Genomic DNA, 7,541 nt, shown 5'->3' on the forward strand with positions numbered 1-7,541 from the left:
GCTAGGATCATCTTTAAAGAGGTGGGGCAAGGGGAATTGGGATGGAATCATGCTCACTGGCCGAACCAATGCTTCACGTGGGGCCCAAAAAAAGGCTTGTTAGTAAAGAGCCTAATAATGATCATCTTTTATCCACTCTTTTAGGGAGATGATAAATCCGCACCCCATGTAGGATTATTCGCACCCTTGTAACATGAATTGACGTAAAAAAATGTGTTAAAGTCTATTAGTCAAAGAGATCGTCATCTGCGATCACCCAAGCCTAATTTTGATTCTGAAGCTGCATCTAAGTCATGTTGGAAAGTAGCCATGCAGGAAGAACTCAAAGCTCTCATAAAAAATCATTCATTAGGCACCGCCCAATCCTGCATCCGAAAGGGAAAAGGTTCAATTCCGGACCACTAAGCACTAAGATGAAAGATGGCGCTACCACTAGTCGAACATCAAGCAAACCGTGCTCGTTTCGATTAACTCATTGGGTCAAGCAAGCAAGCAGGCCAACCTACGTTCAGTGATCATAACGCAATACCGTCAATGCAGTGAGGACCTTCCTTTTTTACATCAATTCAGGTTAAAGGGGCGCAAATATATTCTATAGAGGGTGCGAATTTATCATCTCCCTATTCTTATTTTAAATTGTTGTTTTGAGTGGGCCCCATTAGATGTGTCATTACTAAAATTGTTTTATCGGTGTGATTTTGGTCTTGGGTAATTGTAGATCTGTTTGTCAATTTTCCGTAAAAATAATTTTTTTTCATATAACTCAGCTTTAGTTTTACAGAAAGGATACTATGGCCCAACAAATTTAAAATCTTGTTATTATCTGTGTTGTGAAAATTAATATGATGATTAACCAAAGTAAAGGCAAAATGTGGTGGCCCTCATTTGAAATCAATTTCAATATTTTTGCTCTTAGTTTGATGTTCGATCATCCGACCATTGGGTGAGGATGATCATTGGTATGAAACGCCGATCAATGGCAGTGTCTGTTGATCGGTCACTTTTGAAAATATCTTTAGACCTTGTTCTTATCGATTTTCGTTGATTTTTCTCCCTGATTTCACATCTAAAAAAGTATCTGATACCACAATGGTATTCGTTCTTCCATCTTTGATTTATGAATGAATTACGATTTCAATGATCGATCATTGAGAAATCCTGTTCGGCATTTTACTTCAATTGGTTTTTGGCACTTACTAGATACCATTGCCAACTGTTTGCTGATTTTGGCTCTTCCCAGAAAATGGTGAGGAAATGGATTCAATAGTCACCAGAGCAAGATACTTTTTTTTAAAGGTCTAAAAGCAAGATGATTCCCTCCTCACTTTAACATTGTGGGCAATGATTTGCCACTAATTCACGTATTGTTCTATACTCGAACATCAGTATTTAGAAGATTCAACTTCATCTTTGTGCATTTACACAACTGCTATGTTAATTTTGTTATAGCACCCCATATATCATCTTTTGCTCTTCCATACTTCGATTTACTAGAAATCACAAAACGGAACAAAAAATGTCTAATATGTATAGCCATGGTGCAGATCGACTGCTTTAATACTTGTGGCCTTGTAGATGTGCCGAGAGTATAGAAGGCTAGGTTGAGCGACCACTATACCTGTAATGGGGAGCGGCCGTGACGCTAAGTTTTTGCATGGGCTCCCTTCACTTAAGCATTCCCGTTGAACAAAAATCGATTAAATTGTTAATTTTTATTTTATGCAATGGCTACTGTAACTAGAATGAGACCGCTTTTGTTTATTCAGTCTCGAGTCTTCCACAAAAAAATTATATGGTGCAGCGCTCTTCGGGGATACGAGGCAGAGACCCCTCACACATCAACTTTAACATATACATCGTATGGCAATGCTACCAATTACAAATACAAACAGTTAGATTGCTGTATATTACTGTTACATCATGATCTACAATAATACCATGACCCAATATAAGAAAACTAACCTCGTGAATCAATTTCAGAGGAGAGCAATGCCATAAACTGTTGATCAATTCTGATCTTCCTTTCAGCAGTTTGAGTCATATGCGGCAAGTCCCTGCAGCTCTGGACCTTCCCGGGGTTATTTTCGAAGCTTCAGCGTGCAAAGAGAGAATAAAATAAATAAGACGAAACCCAGTGTAATTCCTATTTGGAATTGTAACAGCATTTAACCTCTAGTTTCTTGTTTAAGAAAAAAGTGCAAAATGAAGACAAAAGTGTCATGTTCTGAAATATCATCACCTATCATACTTAAGCAATCGATGCACTTCACTAATTTAATTACGAATGTTTAGCCAGTACATAAATCTAAATTGGCATGTTATGGAAAGAATAGGCAGAATGAAACTTTCGTTTTCACCATTCAAAAAAAAAAAAAAAACGCTAATGTTTGTTTTCATTGGTACATAAGAGAAGGAACAACAATTGCATCACGGAGAAGAAGATAAAATAGGGAAAACTTATGTACTCCATCCGTCTTTTAGGCCAATCAGATTGACATCACAAGCTAAACATTCAACGGGTCTTTGGATATCAATATGGCTTTTAGGATGAAATGAATACTAACAGAAAAAACGGCAACAACAAATTCAACTTGTGATATGTTGAAGCCTTCTATCACATTTATTTCTTAACACCTGACCTTTTTCTCAATTGGGCAAAACGCAAGATATAGAAACAGATAATTTATGGGAAATTCACATAAGTGGATACGGTGAAAACTTGGCATTATTTAGGAAGATATCAATTACTCTATTAGCTGGAAATCCTGACCTTTTATTTGAAGGTGTAACTAAGCATAAGTTCAAGACATTTGGGATGCTTGGCATTGAACCTTTGACCATAATTGATAGATTCAGCAAGTTCATATTTTCTGATCCTATTCCATTATTTTTAAAATTTTCTAATTTATTGTTTCTTTACGAAGTGCTTGTAGGAAGAGGGCGAGCCTTGGCGCAACGGTAAGGTTGCTCCATTGTGACCTGGTGGTCACGGGTTCAAGTCACGGAAACAGCATCTCTGCAAAGCGGGAGCCTCGTGCACTAGACCGCCCTTTTTTTAATGAAGTGCCTGTAGGACGACAGGGATGGAAGAGTACCAGGGATTGCCACTCCCTGCAAGTGAGCCAGACTGTATTGCATGGATTCCGCCGTGACCCCCCCCCCCGAAATCCGTGCTGACAGGTTTCGACAGGGGAATCGCATATAACACATCTAGATTCTTGTTGTAGCCATGTTAGGCATGAATCCTCTTTTTTCTGTCAAATGCAACACATCGTTGTCTCTTTAAAAAATAAGAATCATGTATATTTTTCTTTTAAACAAATTTGTCTTAATAATTTTTTTTACGAAAGCACAACTTGTCCTCTCTTAATAAAACCCCTAGTGACACGACCTTTTACCCTCGAACATCGACCGCCTTCCTCCTATTCCTTCACTTTCTCTTGATAAAAACCTTAACTTCTCAACCCTCCACCCTCAAATTTCTTTTTTGAAAGGTAACAATTATACTGATTCTTTTTTTTAATGGCAACAATTGTATTGATAAATTGTAATCGAATCACATTATGAGGACAAGATGTCCCACCATTGTAACAGCAAATACAGTTACCCTAGCAATCATATTCTTCAGCGCCCACAATTGGCCAAGATGTTGGATCCCAACCTTGATGGACGTCTAGAAACTAGGTTCTTAACCCTTCACCTGCCCCTTCCTTCCTCCTCTTCTCCATTAATCGGACCGCCTGGAAAATGACCATCTCCTCTCTTTGGGCACCTTTTATTGCTAGTTTATTTGTTTCTTTGTTGGCGGAACAACGCTTATGCTGATATTTTGGGGAAATGGATGTAACTATATCCTAATTTCCCTATAGATATCCGCTAACTCCCATGGACCTACTGACTTGTTGGTAGCATTTGAATCCCCTTCAATGATTAGATTCCACTTCCATGATTTGCGGACCACCTCAATCCCCATAATAATGCCCGGGCTTCCACTTCATTTCAACAGCAATACCCCGCCGGTCCGCAGTAAAATAGAACTATGATTCCTCTAGAATCCTTGAATAAACCTTCAATTTCCGCTTGTCCTAGGTCCCCTTTTATATTTCAGTAAAATTCATTTTATTCCATCCGCTTAGTGGGGGCCTCCACTTTGGCTCTGCGACTTGCTTCTTTTCTTGGATGACAGCCTTCCAATTCCTAGGGATTTCTCCTAGCCTATAACCAGGTGCATCCTTCACAATACTGCTCCCCGCTATAATGTCCGCTTTCACATCAAATGCAATTCTTTGCCATCTGCGCATTAGATCTTGGAAAATACGGTTGTTTCTTTCCTTCCAAAGGTCCCAAATTACCGCATAAGGGGCTAGTTTCCACATAGCTCTGCCAACTTCTCCAAAAGGCCCAAGACTCCATTCAAGGATTATCGTTTTAATTGCCTTTTGGAGCATCCACTGAAAGCCAAAGCTATTTATTATCCCCATACCCAATTGATATGAGAATGGGCAATGGACTAGAAAATGATCCAACGACTCTTCATTACTGCTGCAGAAAACACACTGACTAGCCATAAGAAGTTTCCTACTTTTCAACCTGTCATAAGTATTTATTCTCTTCTTGGCTACCGTCCAAACGAAAGCCACCACCCTAGGCGGTGCAAACGCTTTACAAATCCTTGAACAGAGGGAGACCTCCCTATTCGGTGATGCCAACCTGCAGAAGAAAGAGCGCACAGAAAAAGAACCGGAGTAATCCAGAGTCTTGTCCCTCGGATATATTTAAAATATATTTAAAAAAAAATATGTGCACCTACGCATATTTTTTTAATAGAAGTTTTTAGGTGTAAAGTAATATGATCATCCCATAATGTGTATTTATTATGAAATTCTTTGGGACCCACCATGTTAGAAGATCCAAATGTTCATTTGTTAGGCCTCGGTGAAAATATGCCTTTCCGATGAAATCATCTCCGTGGGATGATCCTAGTAGAGAGGTTTATATATGGTGCCGTCCATCAATAAATTGGAGGGTTAGGATTATCCTCTAGATGGAGATGACTTAATGGGCAAGGCCTAGTTACATTGGGCCCTACAAATGGATGGTTTGGATTTTGAATAAAGTGGGCCCAGGTATAATGATCCTGACCCCACAATCTATAGAGGTGTCCATAATGTGTAGTCCCTATATAGATCGTAGGGTTAGAGTCATGAAATAATTTCACGGGCACAACCCATTTACGTTGAGGATCAACAAATGGATTGTTTGGATCATGCCATGAGTAGGATGAGACAGATTTAAGTACTGGTTGTACAAAAGTGTTGTGCCGGTTGTGAAGCAAATTTATTTATATTATGAGGCATTAAATTAGATCCATCTTCTGCTAATACATAATAAACCCTTCCTCTTTCTACTAATTGATGGGGAAGGAGTACATATTATTCAATAACCTAGATAAGAACTAACTGCAACTCTTAGCGACTTCATTTGCGTATGAGATAGTCTGGTGGACACCAAGGAACATCTTGTTCCAGCAAGATTTCTTGCTAAACTCTCTGATTGCCTGGCAACATTGGGGTTCAAATGACAAGTAGGGCTGATGGAATTCAAGTGGGAAAAGGATCGCTGTAGTGCAACCGGGTGCTGCTGCCATAAAATCAGCCCAGCATGGATCAATGTAGTACTGATAAAATGGAAGTGGTGATGGTGGAAGTGTGCTTACGATCTCCGCTTTAGGTGCAGTTGACAAAAACTCTTCATCTTCATTTTTCTCGAACAGCTCACGTGCGAGCCCCGGTGTTGCCCATGTGATGAGTAAAGGCATCAACAGGAACACAGCCAACTGAATCCCTTTCCTCATCTTGCCTGAATTCTATTCCTCTCGTCCTTGTGTTGGAATGACTTGGTTGATTGAAAACTACAAGGAGGGTGTTTATTTATAGAGTTTGGAATGGCGTGAAGATGGTAGAGATCTTAAAACGGATTTCCATGATATTAATTTTGGACTTAAAAAGGTTTACGTTTAGGTTATAATGTTCTTCTAATTTTGAGAAACAATTAATTATTTCACCTTAAAGTAAGAGGATTCCACATTACAAGGGAAACATCATTTAAGACCTACTTAAACATCGTTTAGTAAATGTTCACCATAAGTCATTTAGACATTGACGGATGTGATCGAGTCCATGAATACTGTTGGTAGACCTGGCAAAAGTGACCCGTGCCCGCGGGTCGACCCGGCCCACCCGCAAATTTGCGGGCACGGGTCTAAGTTTCCGTGACCCGTCAAAAACCAACCCGCGGGTGACCCAACCCGCAAAAACACGGGTCGGGTCGGGTCAACCCGCGGGCACCCGCATTTTTACAGTATTTTTTAATCTTTTTTAGAATGTTATATCTCTGCTGTTTGTTTTTTATGAGTAACTCCTCACTTTATAAAAAGTACGGTATGTCCTGCACCGTAGGATTATCCAAAGTTCCAAACCGTCCATTAGATGGGCCATACCCTAAATAGGTTATGCCCCAAAATTATTTTCATCGGTTGATTCTAACCCTCCGATCTATAGAGGGTTAGGATCAACCCTCTAACATTCAGATTGGAGGGATAGATCATCCTATGGAAATGATTTTTGGAGCATAACCTATTTAGGCTATGGCCCAACTAATGGACGGTTTGGATCATCCTATGGTGTGGGCCATACATAAAGTGAGAGTGCCCAGTAGTGTTGATAACATTTAAATGTGGTTTTTATTTTATTAGAATTTGCTATCAAGCTTCTCCTTTGGCAATTTCTCGGCAAGTGGCCTTTGTGTGTGCAAAGATGCGCGCATCCAAATGTTGCTAAAATGTTGCTAGAAAATGTAAAAAAGTAATCATTACACCACAAAAAGTAAATTAGCTAAATTATAAAGTTTTGAATGAAAAATTACCTAGACAAGGTTATAAAATTTTAAAATTACGAAAAAAATAACAAATCACATATTGGAGGTTATGACAATTACGGGAAAAATAGAAGCTGTCAAATCAAAATAAATATTTCAATCCCAATCCCATCTTTGCGGCATATTTGCGGGTGACTCGCGGGTTGACCCGGCCCACCCACGGGCCGCGCGGGTCACGTAAATTTTGACCCACCAAAATGCGGGTCATTTTCTCACCCGACCCGTGGACCCGCACCCGCATCACCCGCGGGTTGACCCGGCCCGACCCACCCGTTTGCCAGGTCTAACTGTTGGCTATTAAAATTTTGTTTTATTTCCTTGGGCCCCACCTCATTGGATGATTTGAAACCTTGATAAAGCATTATGATACATAAGTTCTTTAAGATGTCTTCAAGCTATTGATTTTTACATGACTCAAATCTTTTGACTGAGAACTCCATTTGGTGCAGACCTCGAACGATTGATAAGGTAATGGTTTCAAGATGAATGTTCACCCCCTCTGTAAGATCAGGACCAATTAATCAACGAAGAAGCTAGGATCAGCTTTAAAGAGGTGGGGCAAGCGGAATTGGGATGGAATCATGCTCACTGGCCGAACCAATGCT

The sequence above is a fragment of the Tasmannia lanceolata genome, unplaced genomic scaffold (assembly GCF_043159265.1).
Source record: "Tasmannia lanceolata isolate RefF3 unplaced genomic scaffold, GAP_Taslan_0.1 ptg000002l, whole genome shotgun sequence".
NCBI lineage: Eukaryota > Viridiplantae > Streptophyta > Magnoliopsida > Canellales > Winteraceae > Tasmannia > Tasmannia lanceolata.